This window comes from Salmo salar, chromosome 29 (genome assembly GCF_965601325.2).
Source record: "Salmo salar chromosome 29, fSalSal1, whole genome shotgun sequence".
Classification (NCBI taxonomy): domain Eukaryota; kingdom Metazoa; phylum Chordata; class Actinopteri; order Salmoniformes; family Salmonidae; genus Salmo; species Salmo salar.
Genome location: NC_138319.1, coordinates 17997156 through 18018187, shown reverse-complemented (window position 1 = coordinate 18018187; position 21032 = coordinate 17997156). Strand labels below are relative to the sequence as shown.

The following is a 21032-nucleotide window of genomic DNA, read 5'->3' as shown; positions in this document are numbered from 1 at the left end:
GGGCTGGGAGGGGAGAAGGGGGGTAGGGCTGGTAGGGGAGGGGGGAGGGGAGAAGGGGGATAGGTGGGTAGGGCTGGTAGGGGAGGGGAGAAGAGGGGTAGGTGGGTAGGGCCGGGAAGGGAGGGGGAAGGGGAGAAGGGGGAGAGGGTGGTGGCTCGTCAGGGGCTTAGGGGAAATATGGGGCTGCCACTGTACATGAGTGTGAAAGGGTGTGTGTGTGTTTCCAGGTATCTTTTGGAATTCCGGGGAGCTCTGTGAACAAAAACTGTTCAGTTGACAGTGCATTTTTTGTCAACTGTCACAATCATTTTTCATTCTTTCTCTCTCTGCCTCTCTGCCCTGTATCTCTCTCTCTCTGTCCCTCCCTCTCACTCTACTCTCACTCTGTCCCCCGTTCACTCTACTCTCCCTCTGCCCCCCCCCCCCCTCACTCTACTCTCACTCTCTGTCCCTCCATGTCACTCTCTGTCCCCCCCCCTCTCACTCTACTCTCCCTCTGTCCCCTCCCTCTCTCTCCAACACACAAACACACACTCTCACTCTCTCTTTCCCTCTCAGGTTACTGTGGCTAGGGGCTTTCTCTACTTGTGTCTCTCCCATAGTGTGTGTGTGTCTCTCCCCTCTCCACTCTCCCTCCTCTGTCCTTGTCCCTGCCTCCTGGCAGCAAGGAGCCACCCAGTAGCCAGCCTACAGAGAGCTGTGATTGGTTAGGGTGGAGTGGGACTGGACTAGAGGAGGCGGTAGGTCTGCTCTGCCTCTCTGCTCAGGGACGTGTCTCAACAGATGGTTGGGGTTAAAGAGTGTTATCACATCGTAGAGAGGATTAGAGCTGAGAGGTTGTCCTCTTCTTCTTCTTCTCCTTCTTCCAGAGGAGCTGAGCTGTGTGGTCCACCTCTCCTCTCCACTACTCTACCACCAAGACCAGAACTCTGCATGAGAACAAGAAGAGAAGAGGAGACGGGGAGAGAAAAAAAAAATCCTTATCCTTCTTTCTCACACTCTCACTCCAGCACTCTGCTCTCTTGCCTTCCAGGTACTGTGAAATGTTTTCTTTGTCACTTTCTTTCACCTTCTATTTCTCTTTTTCAGTCTTTTTATGCTTCCAGGTTTCTTTCTGCTGTTAGAGCTCTAGTGTACCCAGTAGAGTCTAGAGAGTTTAAAGGTGAGAGAGACACAGTCAAACACCGCTCTCTTTCTCGGTCTGTTGGCAGTGATTTATGGCAGCGCGCAGAGATGTGCTTCTGTTCACTGAGAGACAGAGTTGTTTCACAGGCGCTCTACTCAGCACAAGACTGTGTGTGTATGTGTGTGTGTGTGTGTGTGTGTGTGTGTCGCAGAACTTCAGAGTTTTCTCTGTGAATGACAGGAATTCCCTCCGTTGCAACATTCCACAGTCTTCAAGGATTCGAATTTTAGAACGCTGGAGCAGCATTCCATGAATGGAATATTGTTGTTCCATAAATACTGCATGGCTTCCTTCACCACTAATACAGAGTTTTTGAAAATAAGAAAGCAGATAGTATTGACTTGCACTCTGAGACCTGTGCACGTGACTGCGGTGAAATATGTCAGAGGTGCTTGCTTGTCCGTTTGTGACGAGTATGTTTTTAAAATTTTACGCAAATGTATCAAGTTTGAATTATTGGGAATTTGATAAAAATCTCATCTCATCCACACGTTGTGTTTGATTCAGCAGATTCTTATCCCATGCTAGTGAACATTTTATTTTGGAGTTCGATTTTGTGGACTCGCTGAACAAACTAAAAAACTCCCCTTGGTTACCGCAACTCACCCACACAATCAGCAACACAGAGTACTTTGATAAATCAAAGTAAGTGTTTATGGTTATTTGGCTCACAGTGGCAGAAGAGCCAGACTGACTAAATGAATGTTGCTGTTCGGAGCGTCTTCCTGACTGACTACCAAACGGCACCCTATTTCTCTATATAGTGCACTACTTTTGACCTATGGACCCTTGTCAAAAGCGTTGCACAATATAGGGAATAGGGTGCCATTCGGGACTGTCAGAGAGAGCTGCTGCGGAATGTACAGCTGACTTCAGCCATTTAACTCCATTCAAGTGAAAAGGGAGTCATTGAGAATGGAGTGGGAATGTGATGTATGGTATTTATACCTCGCTCGGGCACTGTGTGTGTGTGTGTGTGTGTGTGTGTGGTGTGTGTGTGTGTGTGTGTGTGTGTGTGTGTGTGTGTGTGTGTGTGTGTGTGTGTGTGTGTGTGTGTGTGTGTGTGTGTGTGACCTGACATTGTGCAGCTGTTTGGTGAAAGAGGAACAGAGTTTAGTGAGAGAAAGCTTTTGTGTGGATTTGTGTTTACCTTTCTAAGTCAGCCGTTGGTCCACTTCCTGATTATCATCAACGAGTGGTCTAATGCAACCAGCATTGCATACAGATCATCCTGTGTGGATTTTCACACCAAGTCTGTTGTATTGATGAGATGGCTGATGAGCAGATAATATAGAGGGGTTTTGGCTGTGAAAGGTTGCTAGATAAGCACATCTGCTAAATGACTCAAATGTAAATGTAAAATGGTTTGGCTGTATGAGTAGCAGAGAAATTTGATCCAATTTTCTTACTGACCTAGTGACGTAATATTTATTGAAAAATCTGCCATAAATCCTCCCACAGTAACTCACAGTCAGCCTTTTGGTAGAGGAATTAAAAAAAAAAAAATGATTTAACCTTTATTTAACTAGGCAAGTCAGTTAAGAACAAATTCTTATTTACAATGACAGCCTACCAGGGAACTGTGGGTTAACTGCCTTGTTCAGGGGCAGAACGACAGATTTTTACCTTGTCAGCTCAGGGATTCGATCCAGCAACTTTTCGGTTACTGGCCCAATGCTCCTACCCGCCAGGCTACCTGCCGCCCCTTTAAAGAAAAGTTAAACAAAAGTTTCATACAGCATCTCTTTCAGTGGTATTGGTGGAGGAGAAACTTCACCACCAACTCTAGTTATAACACGACTAATGTAAAACCTATCAGTTCCACGTGTATGTATGTAGTTCTGTGTCGAGCCTCTGTACATACAGTACTAGGGTTGTGTGTAAGATCTCTGTATGTACGTAGTTACTGGTATATAAAAGGGAGATTCTCTCTCCTCTGCCCGAGATGAAGTAAATGGCAAATGTATGCAGTGGCGCCGTTCAAAGCCTCTGCCAATTGGATGCACCAGGGACAATTAGTGTAAAATGTACACGACTGGTTCTGATTTCCACGCCTGTCCGTCCGTTTGTGTCGTGTGCTATAGTGTAGGGGGAGAAGGCTAGAGGAGCGCTATTGAGAGATTGAGAAGTCGGTAGTCGATTTTAGGAGGAGAAGGCTACAGTGAGATTGAGAGGGTACAGCAGATAAATGTTACTGTAGATTGTACTATATCCAATCACCAAGTAAGTCCTCCAAAGTGCTCATTTTGACCGGCATCTTATTTTACAAAACAATTGAGATGTACAGTATTTTAATTGTTCTATTTACCAAATTCAGTGCAACAGTCGTTGTTCTGCTTTTATTTGCCATAGCTTGTGGTGAAGATTAGGCTTAGTCTAGATTATACTTAAAGTCTAGATTCTAATTAAATTCTAGTGGTTGATAGTGCCAGCTCTTATAGGGAGACCCTCTTATAAGTTGTTAGTTGTAGTGAAGTAGTAGTGGTAGTAATGCTGTCACTTGTCATAGCCAAATCATATTCAACACTATTCCCAGGAAAGTTTTCTTTGAGTTTGTGGTGCATATTGTTCTTAAAGTACTGGTGGAAGGTATTTCCAGCCCTAAGAGCTGTAAGAGGGGAGACCCTTCGGTTAGTGTTAGCGTGTTAGCAACAACACAAGCAGCTGTTAGGTATAACGTCAGTGGGGTTCCAAGGGGGCAGCGCCGTGCCAAGACAAACATTGTCCCAGTAGCTATCTGCCTCTCCTCTGCCTCGCTCGCTGTCGTTTCCGTCTGACTCGGGCTCTCTCTCTGTGTGTGTGTGTGTGTGTTTGTGTTTACGCACTCGGCTTGAGTAGAGAGCGAGAGAGGGTGAAGGAGAGTGAGGGAGAGGAAGGGATAGCGAGGGAGAGCGAGGGAATGAGCGAGCGAGATCGATAGAGGCTGACTGAGTCTTATAATAACACAGAGAAAATCTTAGTCATGCGAGAGAAACAGTGTGTGTGTGTGTGTGTGTGGTGGGGTATGCCAGCATAAAGCCTGCATGACTGTATGTGTTGACTGACTGGTGGAAAAAATATCTATCATGTGTGTTTACGACCAGACTTTGGACCGTGTGTAAAGTATCTTACCTTCCTAAGTCTCTCATTTATGAAGTCCAAATAGAAAACATAGGAGTATAGCATTCCCCCCCCCCCCCCCTCTTATTTTATGTTTATAGAATGCCCCTTTATCCTCAAACCAGCACCACATTTTCACGGGTATTATGTCAAACAAATGGCTATAGTGGACGACGTTTCACAGCTTTCTGACTGGCTGGATACTGTTGTACTTTATAAGACAGGGTAGAGTCAGTGGTCAGACTCTCTGCTGGTGTAACAAACTGCTTGGTGTAACCCCGAACTGTATATCGTCACGGTCAAAACATATTGATGCAGCGGTAGCTAAGACAGGGAGAGGTCTGTCCGTAATAAAGCGCTGCTCTGCTGTCTTACAATCCTACAGGCCCTAGTTTTGTCGCACCTGGACTACTGCCCAGTCATATGGTCTAGTGAACACAGAGGGACATAGGCACATTACCGTTGGCCCAGAACAGAGCAGCACGGCTGGCCCTTAAACGTACATTGAGAGTTAACAGCAATGACATGCATGCCAATCTCTCCTGGCTCAAAGTAGAGGAGAGATTGACTGCATCACTACTTGACTTTGTGAGAGGTATTGACATGTTGAAATCACAGAGCTGTCTGTTTTAAGTGACTAGAACACAGCTTGGACACCCATGCATACCCCACAAGACTTGCCACCAGAAGTCTCTCCACAGTCCCCAAGTCCAGAACGGACTCTGGTAAATGCACTGTACTACACAGAACCACAGAACCAACTTTATTCCACATCAAGTAACTCATGCAAGCAATAAAATCAATAGAAAAAAACCCTAACCCTAAGAGGAGACACACACATGCACACACACACTAGCACACTCACTCTACACACATGTAGGTATGATAGTATTATAAATGTTGTATTTGAGATATTTAGTGACGTAATAATGTTATGTGAACTGTTTTATTAAATGTTTTGCTTAATTTGTTTGGACCCCAGGAAGAGTAGCTGCTGCCTTGGCAGCTAATGGGGGATCCTTAATAAATACAAATACAAACACAATGTCTCTCTGGGACCAATTGGGAAGGAGAGAGAGAGGGATGGAAAGAGAACAAGCAGAGATGAGGACAGAGACTAAAGACAGACCATCTCTGCATGGTTTACATGCGGAGATGGGTAAAGAGGGAGAAACCGGGATGGAAAGAGAGAGTAGATGGAAGCAATAAAGAGAGCAGAAACGACTGTGTGAGCCAGTGAGTGACACTGTTTGAACGAGCTGTCTCTTCTCAGCAGGCAGCGGGTGTCTGAGGAAGGAAACTCAACCACCCTCCTCATCCCTCTCTCTCTTGCTCTCTTTTTCTCCTCCCTTAGCTCACTCTTATTTCTCTCTCTCCCTCCCACTTTCTCCTTCTTCTTCTCCCCCCCCCCCCTCCCACTCACTCTGTCCTCCCTCTCTCTCCTCTTTCCTGGTTTATCTCTCTATCCAGTCTTGATGACAGTACAGCTCCTCTCTGCAGGCTGATTGCATGGTAGAGACCGGAGAGATTGTCTATCCTCCTCTATCAAACTAAATGACCAGTATTTACCAAACAGCAGGCAGTGAGCTCATCTTTATCAGGTTGCGTCCCAAATGGCCCCCTATTCCCTAAATAGTGCACTACTATTGACCATAGCCTATAGGGCTCGGGTAAAAAGTAATGCCCTGTATAAATAATAGGGTGCCATTTGCCCCCGAATAGCCTCATATCCTTTGTGTGATCACAGTCTTTAGATCCGTTTCAGAGACACTTTCTTTCTCTTTCGGTTGCCTTGTAGTTGGTAGTGTTCTAGTAGAGATAGAGAGACTGTGTGTTGTTGGTAGTGTTCTAGCAGAGATAGAGAGACTGTGTGTGTGTGTGTGTGTGTGTGTGTGTGTGTGTGTGTGTGTGTGTGTGTGTGTGTGTGTGTGTGTGTGTGTGTGTGTGTGTGTGTGTGTTGTTGGTAGTGTTCTAGCAGAGATAGAGAGACTGGGTGTGTGTGTGTGTTGTTGGTAGTGTTCTAGCAGAGATAGAGAGACTGGGTGTTGTTGGTAGTGTTCTAGCAGAGATAGAGAGTGTGTGTGTTGCTGGTAGTGTTCTAGCAGAGAGAGTGTGTGTGTTGTTGGTAGCGTTCTAGCAGAGAGACTGTGTGTTGTTGGTAGTGTTCTAGCAGAGATAGAGAGTGTGTGTGTTGCTGGTAGTGTTCTAGCAGAGATAGAGAGTGTGTGTGTTGTTGGTAGCGTTCTAGCAGAGAGACTGTGTGTTGTTGGTAGTGTTCTAGCAGAGATAGAGAGTGTGTGTGTTGCTGGTAGTGTTCTAGCAGAGATAGAGAGTGTGTGTGTTGTTGGTAGTGTTCTAGCAGAGAGAGTGTGTGTGTGTTGTTGGTAGTGTTCTAGCAGAGAGAGAGTGTGTGTGTGTTGTTGGTAGTGTTCTAGCAGAGAGAGAGTGTGTGTGTTGTTGGTAGTGTTCTAGCATGAAGCTACAGAGCAAAACTGTCACCGTAAAGTTTCCTTGGGTTTTTAAGAGCAAGAAATGCATGCACTCACACGCACGTACACTCTGCAGTGGTCTGTTCCGGGTGCTCACAATAGCACTCCCAAGTGTTTGCGCAGTCTTCCTCTCAGGAGCTAGAGGTGTCATGGAAGGTAAACGAGAAGGTAAACGAGAATGTAAACGAGAAGGTAAACGAGGCCATACATTCTCCACCTCTGTGTGTTTTGTTTTAAGTAGTGTCTGTCACCATCTCTCCTTTCTCCACCTTGATGAGCAGTTGTGAAGTTCCGCATTTTGGACTGTAACCTCCCTCACAAGTTAGGGTGCTGTGCGTTCAGTCAGAACAAAGTTAGAGTCTGTAGTTATGTAGTGAGTTAGTTGAAAGACACATGGGCCTTTTTAGTTTGTTGCAGTGAGTGAGAGTGAATGGGAGGGGAGAGCGGGGGAGTCCTTCGCTCTGTTACTGCACGTGGATGCAGCAGGGGCTTATAGCGAGAACAAGAGAGAGGGGAGGGAGGGAGGGAGGGAGGGGAAAAGGGAGACGTTGAGAGCAAAGAAGCGGGGAGGAAAGAAGAAAGGGGAGGTGTGAACATGGGAGGAGAACAGGAGGGGGATGAAGAGAGGAGAGAGATGCCTCTTAGGAGGGTAGTGTCAGGGGTGAGTATGTTGTGATCAGAGGATGGGCCTCACGTTATTATACTCTTATTCATGTGTGTACACACACGTGTACACACACGTGTACACACACACTAACCACAACCCCTTGTCCTCCCCTCCTACCCACCAGAGGCCTGCAGTGTCCCTGCCTTGTCATCCCTGTTGTCCCATAATCTGCTCCCTGGGGAGCAGCAATCTGTTTGTGATTGTCAAGAGAAAGGGTCCTGCCTGTATCACGTACCATTAAGCAGGCTGTCAGAATGCATCCATCCAATGGAAGTAGGCTGGGGGTTTGGGAGAAGTGGTGGCCCCTGGAGGATCCAAACCTTTCATCCACCGACTATACAGAATGGAGATAATAAGGGAGGAAGGAGGGAGATTGAGAGGGGAGGAAGGGAAAAGAGGGGGAGGAGAGAGGAAGGGAAGAGGGAGGGATTTGTGATGAACACAGCCCACGGCTCTTTATTATGCTCTCTCTCTCTCTGTCTCTCTCTCTCTCTCTCTCTCTCTGTCTCTCTGTCTCCCTGTCTCTCTCTGTCTGTCTGTCTCTCTGTCTCTCTCTCTCTCTCTCTCCTCTCTGTCTCTCTGTCTCTCTCTCTGTCTCTCTCTGTCTCTGTCTCTCCTTCCTCTTGATGGTTGGACAGCTCCACTAATAAAAGCCAGCATGCATTTGCTTCAGCTCCTCTGCTCCTTTTCTTCCCTCTGCCCCTGGAGCGCACACACATTCAGACGTTGCTATTGCCCCTCGTGTGTGAGACTGTGTGTGTATATTAGTGTGTTATGTGACCATGTGCGGGCGCATGGCGCATGGCCCCTAGTCTTGTGGTCTGTTTACTAGGGTCTTCATTTTATAGAGTCTTTGTGGCCTTTATGGTATAGAGTCTTTATGGTCTAGGGTCTTTATGGTATAGGGTCTTTATGGTATGGGGTCTTTAGGGTCTTTATGGTCTAGGGTCTTTACTGTCTAGGGTCTTTACGTTCTAGGGTCTTTATGGTCTAGGGTCTTTACTGTCTAGGGTCTTTACGTTCTAGGGTCTTTATGGTCTAGGGTCTTTACTGTCTAGGGTCTTTACGTTCTAGGGTCTTTATGGTCTAGGGTCTTTATGGTCTAGGGTCTTTATGGTATAGGGTCTTTATGGTATAGGGTCTTTATGGTCTAGGGTCTTTAGGGTCTAGGGTCTTTATGGTATAGGGTCTTTATGGTATAGGGTCTTTATGGTATAGGGTCTTTAGGGTCTTTATGGTATAGGGTCTTTACAGTCTCGGGTCTTTAGGGTCTTTATGGTCTAGGGTCTTTATGGTCTGGGGTCTTTAGGGTCTAGGGTATTTATGGTGTTAGGGTCTAGGGTCTTTATGGTCTTTAAGGTCTAGGGTCTTTAGGTTCTAGGGTCTTTATGGTCTAGGGTCTTTACGGTCTTTGGGGTCTGGGGTCTAGGGTCTTTAGGGTCTAGGGTCTTTACGGTCTAGGGTCTTTACGGTCTTTGGGGTCTAGGGTCTTTATGATCTTTAGGGCCTAGGGTCTTTAGGGTCTTTATGGTCCTTAGGGTATAGAGTCTTTGGTATAGGGACTTTGGTATAGGGTCTTTATGCTATTGGGTCTTTATGCTATAGGGTCTTTATGCTATAGGGTCTTTATGGTCTAGGGTCTTTACATTCTAGGGTCTTTATTGGATAAGGTCTTTATGGTCCTTAGGGTATGGGGTCTTCAGTATAGGGTCTTTATGGTCTATGGTCTTTATGGTCTAGCATCTTTGTGGTCTTTGTGGAATAGGGTCTTTATGGTCTAGGGTCTTTAGGGTCTTTATGGTCTAGGGACTTTAGGGTCTTTATGGTATAGGGACTTTAGGGTCTTTATGATATAGCGTCTTTACAGTCTAGGGTCTTTATGGTCTTTCGGGTCTAGGGTCTTTATGGTCTTTAGGGTCTAGGGTCTTTATGGTATAAGGTCTTTATGTTCCTTAGGATATAGGGTCTTTAGGGTCTAGGGTCTTTGTGGTCTAGGGTCTTTAGGGTCTAGGGTCTTTGTGGTATAGGGTCTTTATGGTCTAGGGTCTTTAGGGTCTAGGGTCTTTATGGTATAGGGTCTTTATGGTCCTTAGGGTATCGGGTCTTTGGTATAGGTTCTTTGGTCTATGGTCTTTGGTCTATGGTCTTTGGTCTATGGTCTTTATGGTCTAGGGTCTTAATGGTCTAAGGCTTTTAAGGTTTTTATGGTTTAGGGTCTTTGTGGTCTAGGGTCTTTAGGTTCTAGGGTCTTTATGGTCTTTAGGGTATAGGGTCTTTATGGTTTAGGGTCTCTAGGGTCTTTATGGTATAGGGTCTTTAGGGTCTTTAAGGTCTAGGGTCTTTATGGTATAGGGTCTTTGGTATAGGTTCTTTATAGTATAGGGTCTTTATGGTATAGGGTCTTTATGGTCTAGGGTCTTAATGGTTTAGGGCTTTTAAGGTTTTTATGGTTTAGGGTCTTTATGGTCTAGGGTCTTTAGGTTCTAGGGTCTTTATGGTCTTTAGGGTATAGGGTCTTTATGGTTTAGGGTCTTTATGGTTTAGGGTCTTTATGGTCTAGGGTCTTTAGGTTCTAGGGTCTTTATGGTCTTTAGGGTATAGGGTCTTTATGGTTTAGGGTCTCTAGGGTCTTTATGGTATAGGGTCTTTGGTATAGGGTCTTTATAGTATAGGGTCTTTATGGTCTAGGGTCTTTATGGTCTAGGGTCTTCATGGTTTAGGGTCTTTATGGTCTTTCGGGTCTTTATGGTTTAGGGTCTTTAGGGTCTAGGGTCTTTATGGTCTTTCGGGTATAGGGTCTTTATGGTCTTTATAATGTAGGGTGTTTATGGTGTAGGGTCTTTATGGTGTAGGGTCTTTATGGTCTAGGGTCTTTACGGTCTAGGGTCTTTACGGTCTAGGGTCTTTACGGTCTAGGGTCTTTACGGTCTAGGGTCTTTGCGGTCTAGGGTCTTTACGGTCTAGGGTCTTTACGGTCTAGGGTCTTTATGGTCTAGGGTCTTTATGGTCTAGGGTCTTTATGGTCTAGGGTCTTTGGGGTCTAGGGTCTTCATGGTCTTTAGGGTCTATGGTCTAGGGTCTTTATGGTCTAGGGTCTTTATGGTCTAGGGTCTTCATGGTCTTTAGGGTATAGGGTCTTTATGGTGCAGGGTCTTTATGGTGCAGGGTCTTTATGGTGCAGGGTCTTTATGGTGCAGGGTCTTCATGGTCTTTAGGGTCTATGGTCTAGGGTCTTTAGGGTATAGGGTCTTTATGGTCTAGGGTCTTCATGGTCTTTAGGGTATAGGGTCTTTATGGTGCAGGGTCTTTATGGTGTAGGGTCTTCATGGTCTTTAGGGTCTATGGTCTTTATGGTCTTTAGGGTCTTTATGGTATAGGTTCTTTGTGGTCCTTAGGATATAGGGTCTTTCTGGTCTTTAGGGTCTCGGGTCTTTATGGTCTTTAGGGTATAGGGTTTTTATGGTCTTTAGGGTAGAGAGTCTTTGGTATAGGGTCTTTACAGTATAGGGTCTTTACAGTATAGGGTCTTCATGGTCTAGGGTCTTATGGTCTAGGATCTTTACGGTCTTTAGGTTCTTTATGGTCTAGGGTCTTTAGGGTCTTGATGGTCTAGGGTCTTGATGGTCTATGGTCTTGATGGTCTAGGGTCTTTAGGGTTCTAGGGTCTTTATGTCTTTATGGTCTAGGGTCTTTATGTCTTTATGGTCTAGGGTCTTTATGGTCTAAGTTGGATATAATATCTCTGCTGTAAATGTCCTAAACAGTGATAAGCTGAAGGAGTGAGAATGATTGAGCGATAGAGCTCTACTTGGGTGAATATTGTCTTTAAGGAGTGGTTGGCTAAAATACAGTGTGTGAAGGCTGGCAGGTGCTGGAGTGTGTGCCAGGACAGATAAAAGTAATTGAATTACAAATGACGCTACGCACGCCTCGGAAAGCCACACGCATAGCGCCCAGGGCAATGGAAAGGAGAGGAGAATACTCGGAGTACAAATTACAGGTTCAGTACACCTGAGTTTGACTGACTGACTGAGTGTGTGCATGTCTGACTGACATAAAGTATGTACTCACACACATGCACAGTGTGTGTGTGTGTGTGTGTGTGTGTGTGTGGATGTGTGTGTGTGTGTGTAGGCCTAAGTGTGAGAGACATTGACAGCGGAGGAGAGTGAATGGCCTAGCACAGATGCCATGGGGCGAGAACGCACCGAGATTTTTTTATTTACAATGTATCATGTGTTACTCGGCGGCGGTCATGGCTGTAGATTGTTTATGACAGCCTGGGTCTGGCGAACCTTGTTCTCAGGGTCTCTGTCTCTCTGGGTTTCCTGAGAATACGCCTGCACATGCTCCACATTCTGGCGGTGTAGCGTTTCACGCTACCGTTCCTAGGACACAGGCACTTTAGCCGGGAGCTTGCTGATAGAGCTGCTACCTCTCTGTCTGGAATCTACAACCGTAGCGTGAAAATGTGTGTTTTAGTGCACACATGGAATCCAGAGTATATTGAGATGTATAGTGTAATTAATACTGCCTGCAGTTCCTTAGTCTATATCAGTTGATGGCATGAGCCAAGTTGTACGGTGCAACTGCAGCACCCTAGTTTGTAGTACACTAGTTTATAGTACCCTGGTACCCTAGCTGTTGGGGGTACTGGAGGACCAGGGTTGGGCTGTTGGGGGTACTGGAGGACCAGGGTTGGGCTGTTGGGGGTACTGGAGGACCAGGGTTGGGCTGTTGGGGGTACTGGAGGACCAGGGTTGGGCTGTTGGGGGTACTGGAGGACCAGGGTTGGGCTGTTGGGGGTACTGGAGGACCATGGTTGGGCTGTTGGGGGTTCTGGAGGACCAGGGTTGGGCTGTTGGGGGTACTGGAGGACCAGGGTTGGGCTGTAGGGGGTACTGGAGGACCAGGGTTGGGCTGTAGGGGGTACTGGAGGACCAGGGTTGGGCTGTAGGGGGTACTCGATGACCAAGGTTGGGCTGTTGGGGGTACTGGAGGACCAGGGTTGGGCTGTTGGGGGTACTCGATGACCAAGGTTGAGCTGTTGGGGGTACTGGAGGACCATTGTTGGGCTGTAGGGGGTACTGGAGGACCAGGGTTGAGCTGTTGGGGGTACTGGTGGACCAGGGTTGGGCTACTGGAGGACCAGGGTTGGGAAACACTGCCCTAAGACATTGCACAGGAGGCATTGGGATGTAGATTTTGTTTTTGCTAGTCTGTTAATTGACAAATGGATTTGCTCTGGATTTCCAGCTTGGTCCAAAGTTACTCTGTAGAGAGAATTGGTTTGCATCCCAAATGGCACCCTGTTTCATATGTAGTGCACTACTTTTGACCAGGTACCATAAGGAATAGGGTGCCATTTGGGATGTACCCTAATTAGGGAATAGAGTGCCATTTGGGAAGCACCCTTGTTGTATCGAACATAGCACTCTGAAACGTCTTATGTTAATCCTGTTGTTTGGATTACACTTGAGATCGGCCCTAACTCCATTCTTGTGGTTGCTGTGGTGTAGCAATTTGTCACACACACGCACGCAGTCCACAAAGTCCACAAACAAGACCCAAATTGCTCTATGCCATGTCAAAACAACTGTCCTGCCCTTTTAAACAAATCTGTAGAACAAGTGGCTCTGTTCTGGAGGAGGAGCATTAATCACTCGAGAAAGACTGTTCACGTCCCAAATGGCACCCTATTCCCTGTATAGTGCTCTACTTTGGACCAAATCCTAACTGACTACACCTCTGAATGGCACACACACACACACACACACACACACACACACACACACACACACACACACACACACACACACACACACACACACACACAGATGAATGACTCAACACCAGGGCCGATCCTTAGTCCAACAACTTGTTCCTTATAGCTTCTCTTTCTTTCTTTCTTTCTTTCTCTCCTTCTCAGAAAGAAAGCCCCATGTTCATGAAAGAGGGATTTTAGTCTTGAATCTGTGCCACACTTCTCATGTCAGTGATCAGTGCAGAAACATTCATTCCGGGATTACTGAAGTGGGTAAAATACAGAGCTTTTATAAAAATACGAAAATGCTGCTAACTCGCTTTGGTCTCTCTGTCTCTGTCTCTCTGTGTGTGTGTGTGCCTCTCTGTCTCTGTCTCTCTCTGTTTCTGTCTCTGTCTCTCTGTGTGTGTGTGTGCCTCTCTCGCTGTGCCACCATGCTGCTGATTTCATGGGAAAGAAGTATATCTCTTTATTAACAATGACCTCAGTGGAAACCCATTGAAACAATTTGCTCAACTTTTTTTTGTGGTTTTGGGGAGTCATTTATGCAAGATATATTTGAATTGTGGCACACAGAGAGGAGAAAGCCACCCATCATGAGTGAGTTTGACTGGCAGATTTGGTCCATAGACTGTTTTAAATGGGAGAACCAGGGATATGTACTAAATGTTACACTATTTCCTATGTAGTGCACTACTTTTGACCAGAGGCCATTATGGTAGTGCACTATATAGGGTGCACTGTATGGGGATTAGGATGTCATTTGGTACACACACCTGTGGTTGTCTAGAAAGGCTATATGGATGAAAATAGATACATACAGTATATTATAGAACTTTGATCTATACAGTACCAGTCAAAAGTTTGAACACACCTACTCATTCAAGGGTTTTCTTTATTTTAAAGTGTTCTACATTGTAGAATAAAAATGAAAACATCAAAACTATGAAATAACACATATGGAATCATGTAGTAACCAAAAAAGTGTTAAACAAATCAAAATATATTTTAGATTTGAAATTCTTCAAAATAGCCACCCTTTGCTTTGATGACAGCTTTGCACACACTTGGCATTCTCTCAACCAGCTTCACCTGGAATGCTTTTCCAACAGTCTGGAAGGAGTTCTCACATATGCTGTGCACTTGTTGGCTGCTTTTTTTTTTTACCACAGTCATGTAATGAGCAAACTGTTGTAGTTGCAGCTGCAATTAATGTAAAAAAAAAATGTTCCATAAGCCCATATTTAACTGTGGCTGTTTCTCTGTTTGTCCTAATCACTCCGCATGTCCATTAAAGACCACATCTCTGTAATTGCTTTTCCTCGATCTTTGTTCTCTCTCTCTCTCTCTCTCTCTCTCTCTCTCTCTCTCTCTCTCTCTCTCTCTCTCTCTCTCTCTCTCTCTCTCTCTCTCTCTCTCTCTCTCTGTGTGTTTTTGTACTCCCTCTATTAATTCTCTTATAAAAGGAGTCTCCTGGAAATCTCTCTTTAACCTTTTCAAGAGTATCATCAGGGCCTCCAGATTACTTAGCAGTGCGGGACTAGAATAGACACCAGGGCCTCCTGATGAGACACTAGGGTCTCCTGATGACTCAGCAGTATGGGACTAGTATAGACACCAGGGCCTCCTGATGAGACACCAGGGCCTCCTAATGACTCAGCAGTATGGGACTAGTATAGACACCGGGGCCTCCTAATGACTCAGCAGTATGGGACTAGTATAGACACCAGGGCCTCCTAATGAGACACCAGGGCCTCCTGATGACTCAGCAGTATGGGACTAGTATAGACACCAGGGCCTCCTAATGAGACACCAAGGCCTCCTGATGACTCAGCAGTATGGGACTAGCATAAATATCAACGCTTCCTAATGAGACACCAGGGCCTCCTGATGACTCATCAGTATGGGACTAGTATAGACACCAGGGGCTCCTAATGAGACACCAGGGTCTCCTGATGACTCAGCAGTATGGGACTAGTATAGACACCAGGGCCTCCTGATGAGACACCAGGGCCTCCTAATGACTCATCAGTATGGGACTAGTATAGACACCAGGGGCTCCTAATGAGACACCGGGTCCTCCTGATGACTCAGCAGTATGGGACTAGTATAGACTCCAGGGCCTCCTGATGACTCAGCAGTATGGGACTAGTATAGACTCCAGGGCCTCCTGATGACTCAGCAGTATGGGACTAGTATAGACTCCAGGGCCTCCTGATGACTCAGCAGTATGGGACTAGTATAGACACCAGGGCCTCCTAATGACTCAGCAGTATGGGACTAGTATAGACACCAGGGGCTCCTAATGAGACACCGGGGCCTCCTGATGACTCAGCAGTATGGGACTAGTATAGACTCCAGGGCCTCCTGATGAGACACCAGGGCCTCCTAATGACTCAGCAGTATGGGACTAGTATAGACACCGGGGCCTCCTGATGACTCTGCAGTATGGGACTAGTATAGACTCCAGGGCCTCCTGATGACTCAGCAGTATGGGACTAGTATAGACTCCAGGGCCTCCTGATGAGACACCAGGGCCTCCTAATGACTCAGCAGTATGGGACTAGTATAGACACCGGGGCCTCCTGATGACTCTGCAGTATGGGACTAGTATAGACTCCAGGGCCTCCTGATGACTCAGCAGTATGGGACTAGTATAGACACCAGGGCCTCCTGATGACTCTGCAGTATGGGACTAGTATAGACTCCAGGGCCTCCTGATGACTCTGCAGTATGGGACTAGTATAGACACCAGGGCCTCCTAATGACTTAGCAGTATGGGACTAGTATAGACACCAGGGCCTCCTAATGACTTAGCAGTATGGGACTAGTATAGACTCCAGGGCCTCCTGATGACTCAGCAGTATGGGACTAGTATAGACACCAGGGCCTCCTGATGACTCTGCAGTATGGGACTAGTATAGACACCAGGGCCTCCTAATGACTTAGCAGTATGGGACTAGTATAGACACCAGGGCCTCCTAATGACTTAGCAGTATGGGACTAGTATAGACTCCAGGGCCTCCTGATGACTTAGCAGTATGGGACTAGTATAGACACCAGGGCCTCCTGATGACTTAGCAGTATGGGACTAGTATAGACTCCAGGGCCTCCTGATGACTTAGCAGTATGGGACTAGTATAGACACCAGGGCCTCCTGATGACTTAGCAGTATGGGACTAGTATAGACTCCAGGGCCTCCTGATGACTCTGCAGTATGGGACTAGTATAGACACCAGGGCCTCCTAATGACTTAGCAGTATGGGACTAGTATAGACTCCAGGGCCTCCTGATGACTTAGCAGTATGGGACTAGTATAGACTCCAGGGCCTCCTGATGACTCAGCAGTATGGGACTAGTATAGACACCAGGGCCTCCTAATGACTTAGCAGTATGGGACTAGTATAGACTCCAGGGCCTCCTGATGACTTAGCAGTATGGGACTAGTATAGACTCCAGGGCCTCCTGATGACTCAGCAGTATGGGACTAGTATAGACACCAGGGCCTCCTAATGACTTAGCAGTATGGGAGTTTGTATGTGAAATCTATTTCTAAGAAGCATACTTTCAGTTTTTCCGAACTCATTTCACTCATGCATGAGGGACATACCGGTGCTGGCACATGAGCAGATCAAGAACACAGCTGGAATGCCAATTTATGCTTTTCTACATGTCCTAATAATTCAAAAGATTGCTCAGAAAACCAGGTGTTTTAATCAGCGTATACTTACTTCAATGTTTGACCTTACTCCAATTTAAGATAAACAGAGGAAGGTGTTTACATGACAATTGCCATACTTGACCTACTGCCATAATCAGTTTAATATCATACTATTACTGTGCATGTAAACATTCTCAATGTCTACTGTTCATTTGCAGATGGCCCACATCTGAATGGTTACATTTGTGGTGTGTGGTCCTGGTGGGTTGATTTATTACTTGGTTAAGCAGTTTGTTAGCTATAGTTAGGCTTACATGTTAGTTGCATCTTAGCTAGCTTGTTGTCTAGTATTATTAACAGAGACATACTATGTACAGCACTTTGAGAGGGAGAAAGTGTGTATCTTTCAACCACACACATACACGTTCTCCCTCACGAACACACAGTACACACACACAGAGTCAACTCCCGACTTTTCTGAAACAGCCGTCCTCTTGTGTGTTTTAATCATTTCCCTCTCAGCGTTCTCAAAGCCTCTCAGCGTTCCCAGCAGAGCTCCCAACGGACCACCTGGTGGCCGGGCCGCTTCAGTCTTTGATGTCCGTGGGAGCTGGATTAATTTAATGATATATTTACATGGACACATAATTAATGATCAGGGTCTAGCAGCCTGGGGCTGGGCTGTAAGGGCACTACAAAGGGGCTCTCTAAGGGTCTCAGGGCGAAGGGTGTAGGGTTTAGGGGTTGAACTCGGGCCACCGGTACAGATTCAGCTTTCACAGAACCAAGGCACTCGTTTAGTCACACAACTAAAGTGTTGGTGTTGTTGCGATACAAGATCTCTGTTGATTTATAGTTTTTAATAGATCAGTTGTCAGCACTGGGCTTGAGTCACATTTGTCCTTACTTTGTGACGGATGTGTCACTGGAGTGAGTGTGAGAGTGTGGTAGCTAAGGAGACAGCACTCCTTCAGTCCGTGGGCTGGACAGCAGTGTGGGAGAGAGATCCAGGCTTGACCAGTCTTGATGGGCACCGCGCCCTACCCCTCTACCTCCACTACTCCCTTCTGCCCCCGGCCTACTCAGGGCACCCCGGGCCCTCCTCACAAAGGTTCTTCTCAGTGTACCAGGCCCCGTGGCATCCGCCCAGCCAAATTCCCCAACAGGATTAGAGCAACATTTGGAACAAACCTCAATATTAAGCTCATGTGGCTCCATAATAATTCCCCTCCCTTGGAAAAACAAGTGGGAGTAATGAAGGTTGGGCTGAAACATGGGAGCGGTGTCAGAACCAAATCAGTAGATTCCGTCTCTCCCTCTTCTACACACAGAGATCTACTCATACGTTCTCTCTCATGTTTTATTTGTCATCTCGGCACACACACTTATTCCTAATCTCTCTCTCTGTCTCTCTCTCTACCTCTGAGATTATCCTTCGTTGCTACACCGCCCATAGCTCTCTCTCTCTCTCTCAATAGGTGAAGTCAGGCCCTCACTGATGTACAGTACACTCAGAAACCATGGCAACAAAGCTAGCTATCTAGTGCAGGGATGGCTGGCTGGCTGAATGGGCGACTGGTAGGCTGCTGTGAAGGCCTCTAACCACACAGCGTCCTGTGCCCTGACCGTGCCCTGACCTGAGTGGTTATGTGGCTTTGATCGCGGCTAGTTTAGACTAACCTCAGCCACCTGGGCTGGGATGGGCCTCCTGAGCTATTCACTCACACACACACACATGGGTTACATGGGGGGTGAGAAAAGGAGAATGAGTGTGCGTGTGTGTGTGTGTGCTCAAGTGTGTGAAGTCATCCCAAGCCCAGGAGGTAGAGGGAAACCATTACAAGCCCCAGAGGGACAATGGTGGATTGCGGTTAAGGAGCTTTGGGAAGCCCTCTGATTGGCTGTGCATTCCTTACAGCCACAGATAACGCACGACCCTCACACACATACAAACACAGACCACTAGCGCACGACATGGCAGACGTATTGCATCTGGCTCAGTCTTCTGTCTGGCAGCACCGTCTTGTGCATTTATCAGTCATTACTGAACAATGAAGGAAATTGAACAATGGAGGAAATAAAAGGAAGAGGGACAATGGAATGCACATGAAACAAGACACTGATTGATCCTTAAAGATCCCCCTCTTTCCCCTGAAAGTGAACTGTCCCGATCGTCAGAACTCCTTATATTCTTCTGGAAATAGAACCCTCCATCCATTTTGTTCCTTGTCTTGCGGAACATGAAAAGTTATATTGGAGGAGAGGTTCTGAGTGTCAAACCTAAACCAGATGTCACTGGGACCCTGAGGTAAGTCCCTCATTCATAATAGGCCTGCTCTTAGGGACAAGCCCCCCCCCTCCCTCTCTTTCCCTTTTTTTTTTGATTCTCACTCTCGCTCTTTCTCTCTCTCTCTCCCTCTCGCTCTGTCCATCTCCAGGCTAGCCAAGGCAGAGAGGAACAACGCAGATGAGAGGAGGAAATAGGGCCTGATTGCACAGTTAGAATGATGTGTGCTGCTGGAGTGTGTAATGTACGCTACCATAGCTCTCTCTCACTCCCTATACAGCTGCAAGGCTTTTCTTGTAATTCATGGTTAGTAGTGAAGGGAGAGGTTGTTTTATATCGGGGGTGAAAGAATAAGACATTAGTCATGAAAGTAAAGATTATCATGCTGTCTACCAATAAGCACCCACCTTATTCTCATAGGGCTCAGGTCAAAAGTAGTACACTAGTAAGGGAACAGGGTGCCATTTGAGACGCTGACTCAGTGTTGATGGCCATTAATCTGAAAATTGCACATTTCTTACTCCATCTGGCAGCTGTGTGCGTGTCAGAGGGACTGACTGGAAACTCCATAGTGCCCTTTTTGTTTTGGTTGACTTTGAACCCCCGTCCCCAGGCCCTTTTCTTCTCCTGGACGGCTGGTCCGTCCCCAATATTCTACTACTGCAGCTGAACCCTTGATGAGTACAGTAAAGGAGTATTGAGTAATTTAAAGGCTCATTAGTGGAGCTAATCCTCCAAAACAATTAGGAAGCAGAAACAGTATGACTCTGCAGTAGTCAGGTTGAGTACCAAATGGCACACTATTCCATATGGGTCCTGGCCAAAAGTAGTGCACTAAATAGGGAATATAGGGTGCTATTTGGGACAAAGCCTCTGGGTCTGGCATAAAAGACCTCTTGTTTCCTACAGACGTATAGAACTATGTTCTAGGGGGATGTTTGTGGGGCGAAGAGAAATGTTTTTGCCCCTCTTACTAAGTTGAGGGTCTTTGGTCTATAGTTTGCTTTGGTTGGGTTCACTTAAGCTTTCTCAAGAGGTCATTCCTTTTAAATGTGTTAGTTTGGTCTGAAGGTAAAGTTTAAGAAAAACGATGCTGCTCTTAGAAAGGAAAAAAATGGGAAATTCTTGACTTCTGATCAAGAATTCTCATATTTCCTTCACATTTGGAGATTTTCTATCACTCTTCTGAAAGATGCCAAATACCTTCCATATGCAAAGCATTTGCAATGCCAGATAACAGAATAATACAATATTCTAGTCAAGTATTCCCTCAGGTTTGAACACATCCTGAAGGTTATCATTATGTGCGTCCAAAATGGAACCCTATTCACATAGGGCGCTGGTCAAAAGCAGTACACTACATAGGGAATAGGGTGGCATTTGGGACGTACAGTGCTTTCAGAAAGTATTCATACCCCTTGACTTTTTGCACATTTTTGTTGTGGTACAGACTGAAATCAAAATTTTTTAAATATATTTTTTCTCTCACCAATCTACACAAATACTACCCTTAGCCTTGTTTTTTAGGTTATTGTCCTGCTCATGTATTCAGGTGAATTCATCTCTGTTGGAAAGCAGACTGAACCAGATTTTCCTCTAGGATTTTGCATGTGCTTAGCCCCATTCCGCTTATTTTTTGGTCCTGAAAAACTCTCCTGTCCTTAACGATTATAAGCATTTTCATAACGTGATGCAGCCACGAATATGCTTGAAAATATGGAGAGTGGTACTCAGTAATGTGTTGTATTAGATTTGCCCTAAACATAACACTTTGTATTCAGGACAAAAAGTTAATTGCAGTATTACTTTAGTGCCTTGTTGCAAACAGGTTAGTATTGTAGAGTAACTACAATGTTGTTGATCCGTCCTCAGTTTTATC

The 21032-nt window shown here is 46.0% G+C and overlaps 1 protein-coding gene across 6 annotated transcripts in view; it reads left to right on the top strand.

Annotated features, from left to right (window-relative positions):
• Positions 1–756: 756 nt before the first annotated feature.
• The window catches only part of LOC106590234 (extracellular sulfatase Sulf-1), a 65821-nt gene continuing 45545 nt past the window's right edge, over positions 757–21032 (top strand). For 5 of the 6 annotated variants that reach the window (XM_082970719.1, XM_014181026.3, XM_082970721.1 and 2 more), the window contains exon 1: positions 757–1033. The gene's annotated coding sequence lies outside the window, so the exon portion shown is untranslated. The remainder of the gene's footprint in view (positions 1034–21032) is intronic. The other variant, XM_014181027.3, reaches the window with a different exon arrangement.